Raw genomic sequence first — 24912 nt, forward strand, 5'->3', positions numbered from 1 at the left:
CGACAAAGTTTCAGAGCATTAAATTTCCATTGAGAACCTCACTTTTGGGAATATTTGGACGGAAGCAGTGCATCCTGCAGACAAAACCGTAAGAAAATTGGATTATTCATTCATTTTGTAGAGATTTGAAAAAAGTCCCTTATTCTAGGCACCCTAGTGTCCTTACAAAGTGTGTACAAAGTACACGTACGCGTCTGCCAAGGGTTAAAAAAGCTTAACAAACGTGCGTGTTATTTTAAACCAAAATGAACAAAAATCTTAATTACCAGCTAAAACATTCAAACCTTTTTTTAACTCCTCACGTTATAAGAAAGTTGTTTATCGTTATATTGCTAAAGTTTTCAGAGATTTTAAAAATGGCTATAACTGCTCTTCGCTTGAGACTGTTTAATTGTTTTTGTGCCAAATTGATTGAGGTTTTGCCTGTTGAGCTCAGAAATGCTACATTCATCCCTCATATTTGGAACAGTTTACACATCGCCCTTAGTTTAAATTATTCTTTTAAATCTATAAACGACTTGCTCCATCCTTCATTACAAAACATTTATCGTGATATAACGATTGATGACAACAGATTCTGAAAATTAGCAAGAATTACATTTCCCATGAAGTCTTCAAGTTTGGAACACCTTTTCTTAGCGATATCATCAAAAAATGAATAACTACAATCGCTGACACCAACAAAAATCAAAGGACTTAAACTCAAAGGACAACTTTTACTAGTAAAATTGCAAGACAAGTCCCTGAAAATAGTAAGGTCGGCAGAAAACGTTGCCTTATGGAAACTATTGACAAATTTCCGCAAAAGTGATCCAAGTTGTTCAAAAGTAAGTGATCTGATGTTCTGCAACGACTCGAACTCGTTTTGCCTGAATTGATATCGACTGATACTGGTTTGAGGACAGTCCCACGTAAAGCAACCTTTCCTTCACATAATCTCATCCCTTCACTTTTCATGCCCTGCAATCGTTCGCACTTATCGCTGTTAATTATCTTTATAGGTTTTAAAGCTTTTTCTCCATCGGATCTCCTCCAGCCTGCTCAGAAAACAACACAAAAATTGGGCTCATTCATCTGCAGACCACCTTTCTTCAAAGCTTCTGGAATCAAAAGTCAGCAGAGCTAAAGTACATCAGTTTGAAATATTGCTGCTTTCTCCGCTAAAACGAATTGGTATTGACTTAAGCTCTGACCTTTCGCTTTTGTAGAGTCACGTGGGGGTTTGCAAAAGCCACCTGCAAGTCGTGATCACCATTTTTTGTCATGTTGCTTCGCTTCTTGAGTTTGCCAAAAGTGACCTTTTGCTAATATAACGCCACATAAAGTTCAACATAATAAGAAATTTTCCACGATTTTCTTACCCAACGCTAGTCTACTTCTACAGTTAGCAATTTATCGTTTTATCACACACGGCACACAGAAATAAATTTGTACCATTTATGCAATTCATGTTTCACGCTGTCCTGACCGGTTCAACATGCGTACACAAAACACAACACACAAACACTCATGGGTCTCTCCTCTAATCTCTGAACACAGTTCAAGCTCTCTTTCACGTTCGAGCTTTTGCATCTGCATGGTCCCAAGTTGCGTCCAACCACCTGGGCGCTAAAATTAAAAACAAGAAGAACGCCAACCCCTTGGTCACTAATACAGACAAACAGCAAATTTACACACTTTTTACATTTTCACTTTCAAATGCGAAGAATTGGTGGCTTGTTTTTTATTCGTTTCGTTTGCACTTTCATCGAACGTTACTATACTACACTCAGTTGTGTGGTGAACGCATCACTTTTCATTACTTTTTACTGACTTCCCCAAATCGAACGAAATTTTAATGGGTACCTATAAAAAATATGCTTAATAAAAGTATGCTAGAAAAAAAAGAAATTGCAAATTAAAGTCTCCGTTCAGTTTTCAATCCATAGCCCAAAAATCCTCACCATTTTTCAGAATTTAAAATTGGGTAATTCTCTACCAATTAACACGAAATCGGGAAAAGTTGCCCCGACCCCTCTTCAATTTGCGTGAAACTTTGTCCGATGGGGTAACCTTTGTCCCTGATCACGAATCCGAGGTCCTTTTTTTGATACCTCGTGACGGAGGGGCGGTACGACCCCTTCAATTTTTGAACATGTGAAAAAAGAGGTGTGTTTGAATAATTTGCAGCCTGAAACGGTGATGAGATAGAAATTTGGTGTCAAAGGGACTTTTATGTAAAATTAGACGCAAGATTTGATGGCGTACTCAGAATTCCGCAAAAAAAAAATATACTAAAATAGTATTAAAAACTCTGTCATGGCCGTTACTCGACTGTAAAAAATGGAACATGTCATTTTATGGGAAATTTGATGTACTTTTCGAATCTACATTGACCCAGAAGGGTATTTTTTCATTCAGAACAAAATTTTTCATTTTAAACTTTCGTTTTTTTTCTTACTTTGCAGGGTTATTTTTTAGAGTGTAGCAATGTTCTACAAAGAGCAGACAATTACACAAATTTTGATGTACAAACATAAGGGAACTGCTTATAAACATCAGGAGTTATCGCGATTTTACGAAAAAAAAGTTTTGAAAAAGTTGGTCGTCGTTGATCATGGCTAGGGTTAGTGAAATTTCACGATTTCGCGGACATCGTGAAATCCGTGAAATTTGGCTTTTTCCGTGAAATTCCGTGAAATTTTATTTTTTGTGAAACTGTAACGATTGTTCTCGAAATGATTTATCAAGTTCAAATAGGAATAAACATAATCTTATGAACTACTGTAGAATCAAACGAATGAATACCCTTGTTTAATTACTAATATAGTGTTAGCGATTTTTTACGTATTCGTAAACGACGTGAAATTCTTGAAATTTATCGATTTTCTCAAAACATTTTTTTTTAAATAACAACATAATAAATATTTCATCCATACAGACTATTCAAGTAAATTTTATTAGTTTTCAATTGGAAAGGTTAATATGAACCATTTGATGAATTCATCATATTTTTCATTTTTTTATTATCTAAGTTTAGTAATATTTTCATTCGCTGTTATAAAAAATTTACTGCTATTTTATTTGAAAGGACATTAAAAAATCAAGCTTTGTTTTATTCAATATAAAATGAAAGCTTTGAAATCAACTTTTGAAAACATTACAGATTTTTTCTGTGTCCTGTTTAATTTTAACAATATTTGATTATTTGGGTGGACGATTCCCGTGAAAGATAGAATACTACTTTTTGTTTTATTTTATTTACAATTAAAATGTCGGTTTCGTAACAAATTATATTGAATTTTGTAAAAGGAGATAAAAACCTTTAAAAAAATGTTAATGTGCCAAATTTCGCAAAACAAAATCAAATTATTTTACTCATTTTTTGCTGGACAAGATAGTTAAATTTTGCTTTGATATGAAATTCAATTAAATAAAGCAAATCAGCGAAAACTTTTTATTTTATTAGTCGAATATTCAAAAAAGCAGTACAATAAATGAGAATACGAATGCCCTAGATTTTATATCAAAATATATGTAGAGTAGAGTCCACCCATAAACTAGATGGAATCTTTATTGAAAATTAGGAGATTTTTTGTGTCACCTTCAAATTAATTAAAGATTTTATTTAGTTTATTGAAGAAAAATTTATATTAAAGCATAAAAAGTAGTTTCTGTGATTTAAACATAAGATTTTCAGAGTTATTTTTAAATTTTTATCGTTCCGCGAAATTTGCGTGAAATTTGGTGTTTTGAAATTGAGGTCCCCGTGAAATTTGCAATTTTCGAGCACGAAAAATCACTAAGCCTAATCATGGCCGTTAATCGTCACCCGCGACAGACACGGACGACGGAACAATAAGAAACGCAAAAAGTGTTTTTTTCAAAACTTTTTTTTTGAAAATCGCGATGACTCGTGATGTTTTGAGCAAACCCCTTATGTTTATATTTCAAAATTTGTGTAATTGTCTGCTCTTAAAATTTATAGAACATTGCTACACTCTAAAAAATAACCCTGCAAAGTAAGAAAAAACACGAAATTTTAAAATGAATATTTATGTTCTAAATGAAAAAAATACCCTTCTGGGTCAATGTCGATTCGAAAAGTACATTAAATTTCCCATAAAATGACATGTTTAATTTTTTACAGTCGAGTACCGGCCATGGCAGAGTTTTTAATACTATTTTAGTATTTATTTTTTCGAATAAAAAAAACCTTTTTTTCCGGAATTCTGAGTACGCCATCAAATCGGACGTCTTATTTTACATAAAAATTTCTTGGACACCAAATTTCTATCTCATCACCGTTTCAGGCTGCAAATTATTGAAAAACACCTCTTTTTCGCTTATTGAAAAATGAAAGGGTGCCGTACCGCCCCTCCGTAACAAGATATCAAAAAACGGACCTCGGATTCGTGTTCAGGGACAAAAGTTACCCCTTAGAACAAAGTTTCACGTAAACCGAAGAAAGGTCGGGGCAACTTTTCCCGATTTCGTGTGAGTTGGTAGAGAATTACCCATATTTTAAGCAGTTTTTCATAACCCTTTGTAAAACACAATGAAATCTGAAGTCTTTTGAACAATTCTGACTGTTTGTTTCATCAATTATTTACTTTTGTGAAGAAAAATAGTCATTTATAAAAAAGTGTTTTTTTTTGCCAGTTATGGACCCCCTTTTCCTATGGTGGACCCGGGTCCATAATCCGATTGTGGACCCGGGTCCTTTATGGGAAAATTGTTGTTTTTATATCAAATTTAACTGATATTAGATGTTTTGATGCATGATGTTGGTCTAATAATAGATATAAAAAATAAAAGTAGAATTTTGTTAACTTCACGTTGTAAACCAGGCCTGCCCAACGTACGGCCCGCGGGCCGGATCCGGCCCGTGAAGCCATTTTATCCGGCCCGCAACTGCATTTCAAAATAGTTCTATCAATGGCCCTTAAGGCAGTTAATGAAATATTCGATAAGTAAATTTAGAGTCTAGATTAAAAAAAAGTAAAGATCAAATTTTCACATATTTTCAAAAAAATTAATTGAGAAAATTTAGCTGTTATTTTATGCTTTAGCAATGTTTTTATTTCAAATTCAAACATTCTTTATGTTTGAATTTAGTTCTTATCATTTCTATATTGATGTTTTCATAATCAATAATTAAATTGAAAACTAGCAAAAGAAAGCAGAATTAACAATTTCGTTAAATTGTTAAATGTACGATAACAAACTTGATTGTTGTACAGAATAATTCTAATATTGAATTTGTTACTATTTTGAATGTGTTTACTTTAAATTTTAGTTTTTCTGTCCTGAGCCATTTTATTCAAATTGATTTGTATTTAAAATGAGTAAGAAAAAAACGATGCAGTTTTTATAAAACTTAGCTTAAAAAAGCAAATTATTCATACAGATAACGGAGTTCGCTGCAAATATTTTTGAAATATTGAAAAATGTCTCAAAACAGCAAAAAAATGTTTTACTGAATTTCAATTGTTTGAAGAAACATTAAGAAACACCTTTTTAAATTTTGTGTATGTTTCAAATCATTTTAAAATATTGTGTAAGATATTTGCATAAAATTGCACAATAAAACAAAAAGTGTTTTTTTGTTTTGTAAAGAAGATTTGAATCCAAATTTCGTTTAAATTAATTCTATTTATTATTTAATTTTAATTTTAAAAGGTATTTTTGTTTTTCTTTCTTATAATCCAGGTAAATGAATCTTATTTGCAATACTAGTTTTTTTATTTGATTATTTTTAAATGATCTGATGAATATAATGTTATGATTTTTTTTTGCATTTTCAACTTTAATCAAACATTAGTTCCGGCCCGCCACTGCTTCAGAAAAATCAGATCTGGCCCGCAGGGCCAAAAGGTTGGGCACCCCTGTTGTTAACAAATAAATTTTGTCAACAGATATGGCTTAAAACAACATAAAAACTTAACAGACTTTTAAACTCATTTATTTCCGAAAAATATAAAAAAAAACGTGTCAAAAACCACTGAAAACATAAAAACGATAAAAAAGTAATTTTGATGCAATTTTTTTCATATAAATTACTTAAGCAATAGATTTACAGTTGTTGATAAAACCGCGCATGTTTATTTTTAAAAAAGGTTTGTGATTGATTAATTATTATAAAATACCATTTCAAATTTCAATGATGATGCTTTAGTTATGTTCAATTAACTAAAGTTTTTAAGTTCTTACGGTTTCAGAAACTTTGGTACTTTTAATATGAAAACAACTTTTTTATACTCATGATTGAAAAATATGCAATTAGGTTGATAACAACAAGCATTTAATGTATGTTTAAGATTTTTTTTTTGCTTAAATACACAGTTTTCTTTATTTTTAAAGGTTACATTAATATGGGTCCACTTTTGGAAAAGTTTTGATTTTCGTTGTCCTTTATTGGACCCCCTAATTTTTGCTTGAAAATGAGCAGTTTTTCGTTTTATTTTAGTGAAGTTCCTTAAACTTACATTATTTCGACTTACTGAAGTTAAATAATCAGTGAAAAAATGATTGGATAGTTAATTCAGTCATAAAATGGAAATGCTGTTTTGTTGTGAAAATGCTAGTGGCCATTGCTGATTCCAGATGTCGAACTCAAAACACTTATTTTGACGAAAAGGACACGTCAATGTCAGTCAACCTTGTTTAAAATGGTGCTGAACATGCCAAATAAAAAATTAGATAAAAACACGCTTTTTATTGTGATTTTATTGAATTTTTCATCAACAAACCTTCAGAGGGTCCACTATAGGGAAGGGGTCCGCTAATGGATAACATACCCTACTGTGACTATTTTAAATTTTCCAGAACTAAATGAAATGTTGGAAAATATATATTCATATGCATAATATGAACTCATTTTCTTCCTTTTTTTTGTTTATTTTTACCGAATAGATCGTAAAAATTTGTTTCCATAAAGGAAATAAAATGACTTTGTTGTTGCAATTATTCCTTATTTTTGTAATACTTGAGTTTTAGTTTTTTTTAAAGTAAACGAAAGTGCACTAGTTTTTTAGCAAAATATTTTTGGTTTTTGACCTGATCTTCACACGGAAGAAACGTTTAGTTATAAATCGTATTTAAACTCGTTGCAAGACTCGATTTATTCATTGTCGAAAAAGGTATCGCTTAGCGACCACCTTTTCATCCAGGTTTCGAGCTACATTGTTTTATTAAATATAACTAAGTAGAAAATTTCTACTAGAAATTCATCAAAGTTGACCTCCAATATGACGTATGGACCATAGATTTGTGTTGGATTTGTGGTCATGGATCAAAATAACCCAGCGATTTCAGTCTAATCCCAATAAAGATACATTTTCGCATAATTTCGTAGCCGCCTTAAACATAAATCACTCCTTTTCTCCTTTTCGAAACACTCCAAAAACATACTTCAATTTTGATCATTTTCTAATTCCCCTGAGTGTACTACGCTAAACTATCGTGACACTTTTTCTTCCATTTGACAATCATCACTTTTGGATCACATCACAATTTGGCGGTGCTCTGGAGCCTCATCGCCGTCGTCATCATTACCATTTCGTGGGACACTTAACAACAATTGAACAGCACTTTAAGTAGGGACGGCGAGCAAGAGAGCATGCAATCATAACCATTATTTTAACGGGCTCGCTTTTGGGACCTCGGCGGGGAACCCGTTTTTGGAGTTTACAGCTTCAGCTGCTTTTCATTCATTCTTTCAGCATATTTTGGGGGCTCCAGGGGGGATATTCCCCATTCTTTTTTGCAAAATACATAAACCGACGGTGACGACGATCGACGATGAAACGAAACGAAATGTGTTTGGGCTTTGGGTTTGTGTCCCTCGGGGAAAAGCAGATCACGACTCGGTCCCGTCCGCGTTGGTTAGGGTAGGTTACATTCGATGGAACGACGCGAACGGGGACTGTTGAGCGCGGTTTGGCGAGGCTCTCACCTATGGGTTCGAGAGTGTCGGCTGCGGGAGCCAGTGTTGCCAGATGACTTAATCAGAAAAATGAAAGCAAAAAACCTGGCTTTTAATTCGCGATTAAAAGCTCAATAATTCCACCAGATGGCGCGAATCTCGAAGTATGACGATTCAAATTTTCCCAATGTGGTGACACAAGAATCAAAACTTAAAATTTAATTTCCAGCTCTTAGAACAACTTTAGAGAAAAAATTCAAGTAGTTCGAGTGTATACTTTTTGCCCTCTTTAAATTAACCCTCTACGGCCCATTTTTTTGAAAATTGTTAATTTTCCCGTGTTTAGGAGATCATTTTGAAACTTTTGTTCTACGACAAACTTCACTTCTCTTTTTTTATGTTTTTCTTGCTTTATTTTTAGTATTATAATTTGCATTTATCTCGTTTAGTTTATGTTTGTTTTTGGTAGTTTTTGGCCTATTCTACCACCTCCTATCATTACATTTTGCCTATATGAAATAATATCTAGTATGTGAGAAAATTGTAAGTAGTCTACATAAGCTTGACGAATAAACAATAAACAATATCTTATTTTTTCATGTTTTTACGGTCACTTTTTCAATGCTTGTTTTTCACATTTTCTGCTATAAAATGGCACCATGAATATTTAAATTGCAAAAAAATGCGTAGGGGCATAGTCTGGGACACTAGAAAAATTACTGCATAATTCTTTAAAAGGAAATGTTAGTAAAAAACAAAGTCAAAGTTTTAGGGGTCACCAACTCAAGTACATTAAAATAACATTGGCAAAGTCACATAAAACAAGTGAAACTTCAAACCCATAATTTTCTAAAATTTTAAGAGTTCTTCTTTCTAATGCTTTTTAAAGATCAAAAATTGGATGAAAAATTGTTTTTTTTGCAATTCCGTCGTGAATAGAGGGTGACGAGCGGGAATTCCCGGGAAAAATTTCCCGGGAATTGACCATTTTTGGACCTCTCGATTCCCGGGAAAATTCGGTCGAGACTCCCGGGAAATTTAAACTTATAAATATCGACGCAAAATTATATAAACTAATCAGAAAAACATTTGAAAATTCAAAATTGTTTAGAACATTGAATGTCCATTGTTCGATGTTCAAGTTCGAATAAACCAATGCTTCTCTTATCTTCTTATTCAGAAAGTGTATATTTTAACTTGTCAAAAATTCCAATAACTATAATTTAGAGAAGCCAAAAAAAGGTGGACCCACGGGTGGACCCCAAAATTTACCTTAAAAATTATTTAGCAGTTACACCCTAGATATGAAATCAAATGTTTTAATTTCAAATATTATGTTTTCTAATTATTTGTAAAAGGGAAAAGCTTTTTCAAGTTAAGTTAAATTTCCATATCTTCTCTTGAACATAGCAATCCAATTTAGTTTCTTGTGAACATTTGGGTTTTCCTGATAACTGTAAATATTTTTTCAATGAATATTTAATGTTTAACTTAAAAATTACAAAAAACAATTTAATTTGTTGTCTTGAGTCGTTGTTTATCATATTGCAAAATTCCCGATAAAATGGGAAATTATATATAAGCTATATCAGTTTTTTTTAAACAAAAATCTAATAACAAGTTTGTGAACCTTTTGAAAAATCACTCAGTGCGAATTAAGATTCGTAAATATTTTAAACTACAATTTTGAGTCTTAAAAAAACTAAAGAAACGATTTTGTTTTTGCAGATTCAGAAAAAAAAATCAAAAGTTTTATATAGTTCCTCAAAACAATGAGGCTGCTCAAATTAACGTTTCATAGAATTAGTATGAATTAACAGTACCTGAATTCATTTAAAAGAAACAAATTTATTACTTTTCATTTTAAATTTTTGACACTGTTGGCGTAGTAAAAAAAAATCTCCCGGGTCCCGGGAATTCCCGGGAAATAGCCAAATTCAACTCTCGATTCCCGGGAAATTGAAAATCTCGAGAATCGTCACCCTCTAGTCGTGAAACTACTTAATTTTCCTGTCATTCTTGAACGACGAAATAGCTTACTTTTCTGTAACAAAAATAACAGAATCGAATAGCAACACTTTTCAAAATAAATGCTGAAAAGTTCTACTTTTCAGCACTTGTTTCGAAAAGTAACACTTTTCAACATTTTTTTAATTTAAACGGTTTATTGACAAAATACATGAAAATTTGACATAAAATTTCACTCAGTGTGTGTTTGTTGGAATTGCAAAAAAAATTGTATGGAACTCGTTGCAAAACTTGATTTTTTCAGCACTCTTCGTATTTATCCAACTCGTTGAACCTCGTTGGATAAATATACGACTCGTGCTGAAAAAATCCTCTTTTTGCAACTTGTTGCATAAACTACTAGTTTCTTTAAATGTGTTTCGCGTTTTTGGGTAGGTACTCGAAGCAGGTGGCTTTAAAAGTGTCTTAAAGATAATTGTTTTTGCGCATGATTTAGCAACCAGAAGAATACTAAGGATAAAAACTAGAAATGCTCGGGAAACACAATAGTGTGTTTTAATTTTGTGAAATTTGGTGACGGCGTCACGCCGTCAAAAAGATTCGAAATATTTTCAATGATTTTCTCTGACAATACATTTGCCTTTGTCATAAAACTTTGTAGTTTTTTATGAGAAACTGTGAAATTTTTATCTCACCTGTTTAAATTTTTTTGTTATTTAATTTTTCACATTAGCTTAGGTTAATTATTTTGAAACATATTTTTACAGTGCGAAGCTAGTTGTTTTTTTGACAAAGAACTTTGTCCTAAGGTTTCTATACGTGGTGTCAATCCAAAATTTTCGCGAAGCGAAAACGTTACGTGACGAATTCCCCTCTCGGCAAATTTCCCCTCTTTTTGGTGCACGCTGGTTGGATGAACGAACGTTTCCCAATCAGTCAATCGAGAGACGTGAGATTGATGTATCTAAATTCACCCCCACTCCACCTCATAATTTTCGGATCGCCGACGAGCCAACAAAACTCGGCTCGGTCGGTCCCGAAAATTCATTCTATTGCTGGACGTCGACGAGAACACATCAGAAGCAGATGGCCTGGTGGCCCGGTAGCAGACGGCCTGGAGGTCCGAGAGCAGATGGCTTGGAGGCAAGGGCCAGCTAAGGCATGCCAGTCGCGGGAGTCGATCATTGGAACTGGCCACCACCTGGACTGGAGTGGCCGGAGGCCCCAGGGATGTTCCGATGGGGGGACATTTTCCGGACCGTAAGAGTTGGGGCAATATGGGTATCAAACTTTATGGTTTTTGATACTGGACATGAAATTTGACATTTCGGCAGTAGTGGCCACAATCCGGAGTGGCCGGAGGCCCCGCGGATGTTCCGATGGGGGGACATTTGCCGGACCGTAAGAGTTGGGGCAATATGGGTATCAAACATTATGGTTTTTGATACCGGACATGAAATTTGACATTTTGGCAGTAGTGGCCACAATCCGGAGTGGCCGAAGGCCCCGCGGATGTTCCGATGGGGGACATTTGCCGGACCGTAAGAGTTGGGGCAATATGGGTATCAAACATTATGGTTTTTGATACCGGACATGAAATTTGACATTTTGGCAGTAGTGGCCACAATCCGGAGTGGCCGAAGGCCCCGCGGATGTTCCGATGGGGGACATTTGCCGGACCGTAAGAGTTGGGGCAATATGGGTATCAAACTTTATGGTTTTTGATACTGGACATGAAATTTGACATTTCGGCAGTAGTGGCCACAATCCGGAGTGGCCGGAGGCCCCGCGGATGTTCCGATGGGGGGACATTTGCCGGACCGTAAGTGTTGGGGCAATATGGGTATCAAACTTTATGGTTTTTGATACTGGACATGAAATTTGACATTTCGGCAGTAGTGGCCACAATCCGGAGTGGCCGGAGGCCCCGCGGATGTTCCGATGGGGGGACATTTGCCGGACCGTAAGTGTTGGGGCAATATGGGTATCAAACTTTATGGTTTTTGATACTGAACATGAAATTTGACATTTCGGCAGTAGTGGCCACAATCCGGAGTGGCCGGAGGCCCCGCGGATGTTCCGATGGGGGGACATTTGCCGGACCGTAAGAGTTGGGGCAATATGGGTATCAAACATTATGGTTTTTGATACTGGATATGAAATTTGATATTTTGGCAGTAGTGGCCACAATCCAGAGTGGCCGGAGGTCCCGCGGATGTTCCGATGGGGGGACATTTGCCGAACCGTAAGAGTTGGGGCAATATGGGTATCAAACATTATGGTTTTTGATACCGGACATGAAATTTGACATTTTGGCAGTAGTGGCCACAATCCGGAGTGGCCGAAGGCCCCGCGGATGTTCCGATGGGGGACATTTGCCGGACCGTAAGAGTTGGGGCAATATGGGTATCAAACTTTATGGTTTTTGATACTGGACATGAAATTTGCCATTTCGACAGTAGTGGCCACAATCCGGAGTGGCCGGAGGCCCCGCGGATGTTCCGATGGGGGGACATTTGCCGGACCGTAAGTGTTGGGGCAATATGGGTATCAAACTTTATGGTTTTTGATACTGAACATGAAATTTGACATTTCGGCAGTAATGGCCACAATCCGGAGTGCCCGGAGGCCCCGTGGATGTTCCGATTGGGGGACATTTGCCGGACCGTAAGTGTTGGGGCAATATGGGTATCAAACTTTATGGTTTTTGATACTGGATATGAAATTTGATATTTTGGCAGTAGTGGCCACAATCCGGAGTGGCCGGAGGTCCCGCGGATGTTCCGATGGGGGGACATTTGCCGAACCGTAAGAGTTGGGGCAATATGGGTATCAAACATTATGGTTTTTGATACCGGACATGAAATTTTACATTTTGGCAGTAGTGGCCACAATCCGGAGTGGCCGGAGGTCCCGCGGATGTTCCGATGGGGGGACATTTGCCGAACCGTAAGAGTTGGGGCAATATGGGTATCAAACATTATGGTTTTTGATACTGGATATGAAATTTGATATTTTGGCAGTAGTGGCCACAATCCGGAGTGGCCGGAGGTCCCGCGGATGTTCCGATGGGGGGACATTTGCCGAACCGTAAGAGTTGGGGCAATATGGGTATCAAACATTATGGTTTTTGATACCGGACATGAAATTTTACATTTTGGCAGTAGTGGCCACAATCCGGAGTGGCCGAAGGCCCCGCGGATGTTCCGATGGGGGACATTTGCCGGACCGTAAGAGTTGGGGCAATATGGGTATCAAACTTTATGGTTTTTGATACTGGACATGAAATTTGCCATTTCGACAGTAGTGGCCACAATCCGGAGTGGCCGGAGGCCCCGCGGATGTTCCGATGGGGGGACATTTGCCGGACCGTAAGTGTTGGGGCAATATGGGTATCAAACTTTATGGTTTTTGATACTGAACATGAAATTTGACATTTCGGCAGTAATGGCCACAATCCGGAGTGCCCGGAGGCCCCGTGGATGTTCCGATTGGGGGACATTTGCCGGACAGTAAGTGTTGGGGCAATATGGGTATCAAACTTTATGGTTTTTGATACTGAACATGAAATTTGACATTTCGGCAGTAGTGGCCACAATCCGGAGTGGCCGGAGGCCCCGCGGATGTTCCGATGGGGGGACATTTGCCGGACCGTAAGAGTTGGGGCAATATGGGTATCAAACATTATGGTTTTTGATACTGGATATGAAATTTGATATTTTGGCAGTAGTGGCCACAATCCGGAGTGGCCGGAGGTCCCGCGGATGTTCCGATGGGGGGACATTTGCCGAACCGTAAGAGTTGGGGCAATATGGGTATCAAACATTATGGTTTTTGATACCGGACATGAAATTTGACATTTTGGCAGTAGTGGCCACAATCCGGAGTGGCCGAAGGCCCCGCGGATGTTCCGATGGGGGGACATTTGCCGGACCGTAAGTGTTGGGGCAATATGGGTATCAAACTTTATGGTTTTTGATACTGAACATGAAATTTGACATTTCGGCAGTAGTGGCCACAATCCGGAGTGGCCGGAGGCCCCGCGGATGTTCCGATGGGGGGACATTTGCCGGACCGTAAGAGTTGGGGCAATATGGGTATCAAACATTATGGTTTTTGATACTGGATATGAAATTTGATATTTTGGCAGTAGTGGCCACAATCCGGAGTGGCCGGAGGTCCCGCGGATGTTCCGATGAGGGGACATTTGCCGGACCGTAAGTGTTGGGGCAATATGGGTATCAAACTTTATGGTTTTTGATACTGAACATGAAATTTGACATTTCGGCAGTAATGGCCACAATCCGGAGTGCCCGGAGGCCCCGTGGATGTTCCGATTGGGGGACATTTGCCGGACCGTAAGTGTTGGGGCAATATGGGTATCAAACTTTATGGTTTTTGATACTGAACATGAAATTTGACATTTCGGCAGTAGTGGCCACAATCCGGAGTGGCCGGAGGCCCCGCGGATGTTCCGATGGGGGGACATTTGCCGGACCGTAAGAGTTGGGGCAATATGGGTATCAAACATTATGGTTTTTGATACTGGATATGAAATTTGATATTTTGGCAGTAGTGGCCACAATCCGGAGTGGCCGGAGGTCCCGCGGATGTTCCGATGGGGGGACATTTGCCGAACCGTAAGAGTTGGGGCAATATGGGTATCAAACATTATGGTTTTTGATACCGGACATGAAATTTGACATTTTGGCAGTAGTGGCCACAATCCGGAGTGGCCGAAGGCCCCGCGGATGTTCCGATGGGGGACATTTGCCGGACCGTAAGAGTTGGGGCAATATGGGTATCAAACTTTATGGTTTTTGATACTGGACATGAAATTTGCCATTTCGACAGTAGTGGCCACAATCCGGAGTGGCCGGCGGCCCCGCGGATGTTCCGATGGGGGGACATTTGCCGGACCGTAAGTGTTGGGGCAATATGGGTATCAAACTTTATGGTTTTTGATACTGAACATGAAATTTGACATTTCGGCAGTAATGGCCACAATCCGGAGTGCCCGGAGGCCCCGTGGATGTTCCGATTGGGGGACATTTGCCGGACCGTAAGTGTTGGGGCAATATGGGTATCAAACTTTATGGTTTTTGATACTGGATATGAAATTTGATATTTTGGCAGTAGTGGCCACAATCCGGAGTGGCCGGAGGTCCCGCGGATGTTCCGATGGGGGGACATTTGCCGAACCGTAAGAGTTGGGGCAATATGGGTATCAAACTTAAAAGTTGCATTTGGCCATTATCTGAAACTAAGCAGTTAAAATATATTGCTTATTAGGCAGGAAGTAATAAATAGATTACTGCGATGCACATTTTTTTGTGCCACTGCGAAAATCTGTTTCTGGAAATTTAAAATAACTATCTCGTAATCATTAAGAGCCCTGTAAGGGTAGTTTTTAATGTCTGCTGTTCAAATTTCCTTTACTGCCACCGATTGCTTGCAACAGCCTTGCAAAAACATTCCCGCATCTTGGTAACTTTCGAGTGGTGAAGGAAAGTAAATTGATTTCACTTCGATTTCTATTTCAGCTCCACTTGCAATTTCCGTCCCCTTAGTTCGATAGGACGGTTATTATAAGGGGGGAATTTGGACCGGACATTCTAATCGAAAATTTCAACAATCATCTTGCAAAGTTCTTTGTCATACTGGTCATGCGTAACATAACCACCTGCACCTTTTTTTCAATTATTTAAAAGCACATCTGTATAAATTTAATAGTATTACCCTTGTTGAGTAATGAAAGCATTATCATAAAGTAAACCCCTCTATGCAATTCAATTAAATTTTAAGGAAAATTCGATTCAAAGAAAATGAGAGCGATTTTGTTTTGAAGATATTTATGATCTTATGATCTTCAATTTGTATTTGTAATGTTTTTAAACAATTGTGGTTTGCCCAAACTAATGTGTGTTAAGTTTGATATCATGTATACAGCAATTCCATTTGAAAAGAGCCTAAACCGAAATAAAAGCGGTAAATCAAGCTTTCGAGTTAATACTGCTTAATTCTCCATCAATCATCTGGCAGCACTGCCGTTTCATTCAACTTCGCGTTGGGACTTTCTTCTGGTATGTAGTTCACCGCCGCCACAACTTGTATCACCACCTGGAGGCTGTGTGCTCTTATTTTTGGCCTGGCTCTGGTCGTGGCAGACAAGCAAACGCATGCAGGCTGGTTGGGTTCCCACAACAACAGTCGAACCTATTCACACAGCGCGAATGGACCCATCCCACCATCGCGCATCCGACGACCTTCAGTTCGGGTCTCTTCTATACTAACATCAATTAAATCTACTGCAGCTCCACAACCCGATGTAACGACGACGACGCCGTCGCGACCAATCCCGAAACTACGTCCGAAAAACCCGTTCCACGCGGTGCAAATTTTTCGCGCGCGGTGAACACGCGTGACGCAAACTGAGGACACGCAAGCGAAAACGGGTCGGTCCCGAAGCGCGCGCGACGACCGTTGACGACCAGAGTCATTTACGTACTGGCCGGCCGCTGAGGCCGTTTTTGCTCTCTCCCTGCTGACGACACGACGGTCCACCAAAAACAACCCTCCCGTCTCCCTTGGCCAGCATCCCCCTTCGAAAGATCTTGGAACCCCGCACCTGAAAGACACACTCACACACGCCGTGGAGTCTCCGAAAAACGTGTTTAGAGACCCACTCTGTAGAGACTGGGTCTTCCCGCGCCGCGAAAGCTCTCACCAGCGAAGGTCTATCGCGCTCTCACGTTCACTATTAGTCTCTTTGATTTTCGATTTTCCGCTCTTTCACTCGGTGTCGCATCTCATCGCGGGTTTGGATCTCCTGGAGTGAGCTTTGGCTGTGGAACTACAGCATCCTAAGAGCGATTTTTTGGAGTTCGATGATTGATTTGTTATAATTTGAAAAAAAAAAAAAAACATTCGCTTTAGAATGAACCATTCCTCAGAAATATTTATTGTTGTTGTTTTAACAAAAAACTAAATTTTTGAATTTAATTTTCTTTTTCGTACATTTAAATCTTCAGATCAAATCATTCACTCAAAAAACCTTTCACCACATAGTTGCATGAAATTTCCGGTAGCAGCCAATTTTTGGTCTCAAACATCATTTCACATGAGTCATGCAACTATCACAATGCATTCACGTCAATCCTACTTGCTTCCAACGCAGCCTACACTAACACAACTAAATTTTACGTGAAATTCTTGCCTGAAAAATTGGAGGCGTGGCTTGCATGTCACACTGAAAAAAACCAGCATAGCAAAATCAAATGTTTTTTCACGTGAGCTACTCCAAAAACCAACACGATAACTTTACGTGCTTTTCCTTTGACTCTCATATGCTTTTCATTTCAAATGAACGTGAAATTCATTCAGCTCCAGCTGATCATTGGCAAACAAGCATTCACTCATTTTTCGCATGGTGTTCACGTGAGACTCAAATGAATTTCACTTGTATTTGCCCCAATCGGCTTGTCCTTTGGTTTTGAAGTGTTAGTCACGTGAGATTCAAATGAATTTAATTTTGATTTGCTCCAATCGACTTGTTCTTTGTTTTCCAAGTGAAATTCACGTTAGTTTCAAATGCTATCGATGACGAAAATTTATCCCAAAGCAAGATGGCCTGTTTCATAAAGTCTGAGCTAGAGCTCGCGTTCTTAATTAGGATTTCTTCCTAAAAAAAAGTGGATTATTTTTAATAATATGGTAAGTAATTCCTAATGACAGAATTCAATATTTAATACTAAGCAGAAAATTTCTAATAATTCTCCAGGTAATCACGGATAGGATAATTTCCGGCGAAACCTAGGGATTCCCATGGAAGAGGACTTTCGAAGACCCCCGTCCAGGCTTGTTCCGGTGTGAGAGAGATCCGCTGATCGTCCAGAATCTTTTTTTAAGTGTGAATCGTTCTCTAAAAAGTGAAGTTTTTGATTAACGCCTAAACTCCCAAGCAAAGGGGGGAATTTCCATACAAATTCCCCCTATTTCTTGAGCTTGGGAGTGCAGGTGTTGATCATGCAAAAGTGTTTGTTATGTGTTGTTTATGTTATATAAATAAAGGCAAAAATCTAAAAGATATTACATGTATTTTTATTTTACAACCACAAATATAGAATAGACAAAAAATATGCTCTATAAAACTTTCACTTGAAAATGAAAAGAAAATCATTTGGTTTTAATGTGCAATCCATTTCTATCCCATAAATATTTCATGTGATAATCATGTGGGATGACACGTGAGGTTAACGTGTTTTGCATTTGAATTCATCGCGTCTTGCGATGACAAATTTCTAAGTGATTTGCACATGACATTCACATGTAAAGTCGTATGGGGCAGATTCACGTGTGAAACATGTGATATTGCTATGTGACTTTCTTTCAGTGCAGCTGATTTTGGTTTGCATGAAATTCATGCCACATTTACAAGCAAAGTGGTATGGAAAATATCCACATACCATTTCATGCAACATTGTGGTGAAAAGTGACGACGACCAGAGATGGAAGGCTGCATGATTTTCCTGTCTGAAAATTTTGAGCCAGCCTGCAAGTCTGAGGACAATCAGTCTGCTGGTGATTCTCAACAGCTGAACATGGTTTCAGCTTTTCGTCTGTCTCGGTGGATTATCGACACCGGAAAAATCTGCGTTCTTTTACCATTTCTGGAGTTAGATTTATGCGAGCAACTGTAAGTATTTTTCTCATCATTTTAGCCAATTTTTGAGATAATTTATTATATTCTTATTGTCTAGGCCATGGAACCAGAAATTTCAGGGTAATCACATGATGCCGGAGGTGAGCAAGGTTTAACATCGTCAAGGGAGCAAAACAGGCTGCGAAGAAGGCGCTGGCCGCGAACGGAAGAAGGAAAAGCAGCCAATCTGTCCCACAAGCCGCAAGTGGAGAGTCGGAAACGAAGACCAGTCGCGTGTGTGAAAAAAACTTGGTGATATTGGACAATTTAATGCAAAGAAAATATTATGTATATTGTGCCAAGAGTGTTTGATGTGTTGTGACGTAATTAACAATGTGTAATGTGTGTTAGTATCAGTGAAAATAGTCAAATTTTGAAAATAAAATGTGAAAATAACAAGCCCTTTTTTAAATTCTTCATAAATCCCTGACAACAAAAAAAGCAAAAAAAACCCTCCCCCAGCGCCCCGTACTTTCAAGTCCACTAGAAAATCATGAGATGGTAACATTCCCAGAAGTTAGAACCTGCGTGAATTTGTTGCAACTTTGGCGTGAAATTCTTGTGATGTGGCATATGGTTGTATTGGTTCGCTTGGAAATTGATGGAGCTTAGCCACCTGAGTTTCACGTAGATTTGACATGAAAATAAGGATGGAAAAAAATCACCTATATTTTCATGCAACAAAAAAACCAAACCTTATAAGAAAGAAGGGAGAATTTTGTGAATACACAACTCGACTTTTTTAGATGTCAGTAAACGATAAAGTTTGGACAAGGTATGATAGATTTGTATAGTGCCTCAAATTTTCCACGTTTACAAAATACCGGGAAACGGGAAATGTTCAACAAAATTCTCGGAAAATCCCTAGATTTTCCGAATAATTTGAAATACATAAAAAATGTTCTGTTCCAGATTCTGATTATTATTTAGAAACGAAATTGTATAGGATAGCAACATTACTGATCAAAATAACGATAAGGAACAATTAATGGCATAGAGCTTGTAAAAAAACTTATAACTTCAAGAAATTGGAAAAATTTGCAAATTGCCACTGTGAAAAACTTGAGTGCCTTAGATTAAAATTTAATTTGACTCATTAAGTTGAAAAAAAAAAAAACATTGGCAAAATTAATTTAAACATGACAGACTATCAACTAACTAATTCTATGTGTAACACCAATTATAAATATAAAAGTGAGTATTCATTCCACAATATAGCAATTACTGTTGCCCAACAAATAAGCAACAGCTTTTCCAAGTTTGGAATGCTTCAGACTAAAACCGCTTTCTCAAATCTACGCATTTTTGTACTATTGGGTCCTAAAATGAAGCTTAGATTGCTGATATTATTGTTTACAGCGATAAAGCTTATTTTTCTGAGTACAATGACCCTTTGTACGAGCACAAAGAGTTTAAAATGGATTTTTAAATCAATTTTGAAAAATTAACCTCGCGGTCCTTCTTGACAGAAAAGCTCCTACTTGACAGCTCGTTCCAAGGGGACCATAGTTGATCCATCGAAAAAATGTTGTCTTGTCAAAAAAAAAAATTGCATTAAAATGAAAAAAAGTGATCAGAAATGGTTTTTAATCGTGTTTTTTACCGTTGTACATAAAAATTGACATAGGACTTTAGTACCCAATTGGATACTAAAGCCCTATGTATTTTTTTTGTGTACAACGCTAAAAACACGATTAAAAACCATTTCTGATCACTTTTTTTTTCATTTTTACGCAAAATTTGTTTTTGACAAGACAACATTTTTTTGATGGATCAACTATGGTCCCCTTGGAACTAGCTGTCAAGTAGAACCTTTTATGTCAAGAAGGGCCGAGAAGATGATTTTTTGCGGTCCTTGAAAGGGTCATTGTACTCAGAAAAATAAGACTTGGTAAGTTCAATTAGAACAGTCAATTGAATTGATTTAAATCAAATTATATTCTTTCACATTTTTTTCCAATGTATTTTCAAAACTTTGTTGGCAAAATAATAATAAATGCGTCCGCTTAAATTTCGAGAAATATTTTTCTACGGGAAATCCCAGAGTTTTTTTCCCCGGGCGAGAAATTGGATGCTCTAGATTTGTACCTCAGCAACCAGATATCCAATCTTTAAAGTTTCATAGACAAACTTTTATATTATATTGAGATCATTATTGAAAAAAAATTGCTAAATTTTTGCAACTTTAATGCATTTTATCAAAAAAATTTCAAAGTAATTTTTTCGACAGTTTTGTAAGAGTTTTCCCAAAATATGTTTATAAATGACACAAAGTGGTTTCTTTGACCTTACACAGTTTAAGGAAAAAAAAACGATGGCCGAAATTTGGCCGAAATCATGGAGAATTGATCTCATCCATTTACAGGCAATTGAAGTATCTGTTTGCAAAAACGTGAATAACGCAAAAATCCCTTTGAATTAAATATTAGAGTATACTTATGAATTTGAATACACTCAAACCCCGATGGTATGACACCAACTGTTGTCAAACGAACGCGGTCACTTTTTAGTTTGACACCCCTTTTACACGGAGTTCACACACACTACCAAACGTTTGTTTTGGTAGTGTAAGTGCGCGCCGTGTAAAAAGTCACTGTTCGTCACTTTTTAGTTTGACTTTGACCAACCAACGCACAGTGGGCAAAACCGGGTGAAAAAACGGATCTTTTGATGCCGTCAGTTTCTGCCTGTCAAAAGAATCATTTTTATTGTAAAAAATTAAGAGGAATCGATTGCTGGTACTCTCATTAGCGCCAAATGACGGGAAGTGGTCCATTTTACCCCATTTTGCCTTTTTTAGGGTGTTTTTCTCGAATATCTTCAACTGCCGTAGTTTGCCGCACTTCAAAAGTGTCTTATTTTATGTACAAAATCACGAGAAATCGATTGGTGACACTTTCAATAGCGGCAAATGACGGCTAGGGCCCATTTTGCCCGATTTATCCATTATTTATGTGTTTTTCATTAATATCTTGAATTATTGTAGTTTCCTACAGTTTTAAAGTATGTTATTTTATGTAAAAAATTGCGAGGAATTGATTTGTGACATTTTCATTGGTGGCAAATGACGGCAAGGTCCCATTTTGCCCCATTTAACCCCTTTCTATTTTGTTTTTTCGTAAATACCTTGAAATTACATTACTTCTTACAGTTTCAACGTATATTATTTTATGTAGAAAATCACGTGGAATCGATTGGTGGTGTTCTCATAAGCGGCAAACGACGGCAAAGGCTCGTTTTGCCCCGTTCACCCCATTTTATGTATTTTCTTTAATATCTTGAATTGCCGTGGTTTACCAAACTTTAATTAAATGTTATTTTATGCAGAAAATCGCGAGGATTCGATTAAGAACACTCTAAATTGCGGCAAATGGTGACAAGGGCCCATTTTACCCCATTTACTCCCTCTTGAGATGTTTTTCGTGAATATCTTGAACGTACTGTACATTCTACAGTAACATTCTTGTAAACTGTCTTGGAAATCACGACACGATTAATATATTGACTAAAAACACATGAAATGGGCAAAACAGGCCCTTGTCGCCATTTGTCGCTAATTAGAGTGTTCTCAATCAATTCCTACTGATTTTCTGCATAAAATAAGTTTTATTTAAAGTTTGGAAAACCACGGCAATTCAAGATATTAAAGAAAATACATAAAATGGGGTAAATGGGGCAAAACGAGCCTTTGCCGTCGTTTGCCGCTTATGAGAACACGAACGATCGATTCCTCGTAATTTATTACATAAAATAATATACGTTGAAACTGTAAGAAGTAATGTAATTTCAAGGTATTTACGAAAAAACACAATAGAAAGGGGTTAAATGGGGCGAAATGGGACCTTGCCGTCATTTGCCACCAATGAGAGTGTCACCAATCGATTTCTCGTGATTTTTTACATAACATAGTATACTTTCAAAGTGTAAAAACAACGGCAATTAAAGATATTGACTAAAAACACATAAAATGGGGTAACTGGGGCAAAATGGGCCCTTGCTGTCATTTGTCACCAATGAAAATGTCACAAATCGATTCCTCGCGATTTTTTACATAAAATAACATACTTTAAAACTGTAGGAAACTACAATAATTCAATATATTAATGAAAAACACATAAATAATGGATAAATCGGGCAAAATGGGCCCTAGCCGTCATTTGCCGCTATTGAAAGTGTCACCAATCGATTTCTCGTGATTTTGTACATAAAATAAGACACTTTTGAAGTGCGGCAAACTACGGCAGTTGAAGATATTCGAGAAAAACACCCTAAAAAAGGCAAAATGGGGTAAAATGGACCACTTCCCGTCATTTGGCGCTAATGAGAGTACCAGCAATCGATTCCTCTTAATTTTTTACAATAAAAATGATTCTTTTGACAGGCAGAAACTGACGGCATCAAAAGATCCGTTTTTTCACCCGTTTTTGCCCACTGTGCAACGGTGTACAAACTAAAAAAGTGTCAAACGAAAAAGTGACCTTTCACCGGGGGTTGAGTGTTATCACAATAGCTTATTTAATGGATGAATTTTTGACTGGAATGTTTTGTTATGTTCTCAGTCGGTTAAAATAATCAATGTTTTAATTAAAAACGTTACTTAATCCACCTTTAGGTGGTTGGTGCCTTCCTCGCATTCATACACCACACAGCCTCAAAAAAGTGTATAAGTAACAATTCTTTTATCAAAATATCTGAGTCCGGCCTCAAAAAAAGTGAACTAAAAACACTAAAGTACTTATAACTTTTGATAGGGTTGTCAGATCTTCAATCTTTTGGGCTTATTGGAAAGGTCTTTTGATTATCTATCCAACGATGGGTCGCATAATAGATCCGGACAACTTTTTCATCAACATATTTGAGATCCGGCCTCAAAAAAGTGTATAATTAACACATAAGTGCTCATAACTTTTGTTAGGGTTGTCAGATCTTCTATCTTTTGAACGCGTTGGAAAGGTCTTTTAAATACCTTTCTAACAATATATAGCATGATGGGTTTTCTTACAAAAACCACCCTTTTTTACAATATTTCAAACTCTAGCCAAATCGTTTTTTTTAGCATAACTTTTGAAGTACTTTTCTAAACTTCATAATATTAACTAGGGTCTTGTGAGACCCCAAGACGGATCCAATGAGACTAAAACGGTCCAAATCGGTTCAGCCAGTCCGGAGATAATCGTGTGCATATTTTTCGGTGCACGGACTCACATCCAGACACACGCACAGACATTTGTTCAGAATTTGATTCTGAGTCGATAGGTATACGTGAAGGTGGGTCTAAGAGGTCGAATAAAGAAGTTCATTTTTCGAGTGATTTTAAAGCCTTTCCTCATTGAGGTGAGGAAGGCAAAACTGTCCGACGTTACGACGAATATAAATTGAAAGAATAAAAAACATTTTTTTAAACACACACCAACTTTCCAAAGAAAAGCTCCCTCTTGTTTTACACGTTCCCACTCGCTCCCACGTGTTCTATCTTTTTTTCCCTCTCTTGCAATCGGTTGGTGGTTCCGTGACTCCTCGTGTGTTGTTGGCGTGGTGATTTGGTTTCCGCGGAGATTTTTGTTTCCGTTGCCATTCTGTTTTTGCCCGGGTTGACTGTTTTTGTTGTTGACGCTTTCTTTCTTATCTTTCTCCAGCTTTTTTTCTTGCTACGAGTCGCGAGAAACCGGCTGATGTGCGAGCTTGAGGTCTTGGATCTGGTTTATTGTAGGTGCTACTGTTTTATAGTCACCAAAGTTTAAATTGATTTAGAACTAGAATATTGAAGAAGCTTTTTTAAATTTAGTTTGATTTTGCTTTACTTGATCTAGGCCACAACATTGCAAAGAAACGATATTTGAAAGTTTCTTTGTTCAAATGACATTTTAAATTGTAAAAAAGTGGAGATTTTTTTTTCTTTCCCAGGTAAAGTCAAATAAATGTTTGTGCCCGAATAGAGTCTGAGTCAAGAAGGGTATCTTAAACTATAGGGGAAATTCTCGTATGTTTGGCAGGTTAAGCACTCGCTCCTAACTCCATCCAATTTGCTGATATTCACTATTTAAACAACTTTTTTTGCAAAACTTCTATTAGAAACTTGCTTGCTCACTTCTTTTTGGGCTTTTTATCACTCGATTTCAGCTGAAAACGCTTTTAATTAGCTTTAATTGAATGTTGAAATTCTCACCTGCCAACATTAGAGGCACGCTAGAATTAGATGCGGTTCCCCTATGTTGGGGATTTAATTCCTGTTCAAAGAATATTGGCATTTCCCTAATTGAAAACTAAATAAAGTTAAAACTTTTTGTTATCACGCTTTGGTCTGATAGTCAATTGGTATTAATTTTTAAAATTAAAA

The 24912-nt window shown here is 37.3% G+C and overlaps 1 protein-coding gene across 3 annotated transcripts in view; it reads right to left on the minus strand.

Moving 5' to 3' along the window:
- The window catches only part of LOC120426464 (monocarboxylate transporter 12-like), a 362289-nt gene that overhangs the window by 113548 nt on the left and 223829 nt on the right, over nt 1–24912 (minus strand). Inside the window, exon 1 of one of the 3 annotated variants that reach the window (XM_052706461.1) lies at nt 16169–16375. The exons of the other annotated variants lie outside the window; for them this stretch is intronic. The gene's annotated coding sequence lies outside the window, so the exon portion shown is untranslated. Of the gene's footprint in view, nt 1–16168; nt 16376–24912 lie in introns of those variants that run through there. 3 annotated transcript variants of the gene reach the window in all.

The sequence above is a fragment of the Culex pipiens genome, chromosome 1 (assembly GCF_016801865.2).
Source record: "Culex pipiens pallens isolate TS chromosome 1, TS_CPP_V2, whole genome shotgun sequence".
NCBI lineage: Eukaryota > Metazoa > Arthropoda > Insecta > Diptera > Culicidae > Culex > Culex pipiens.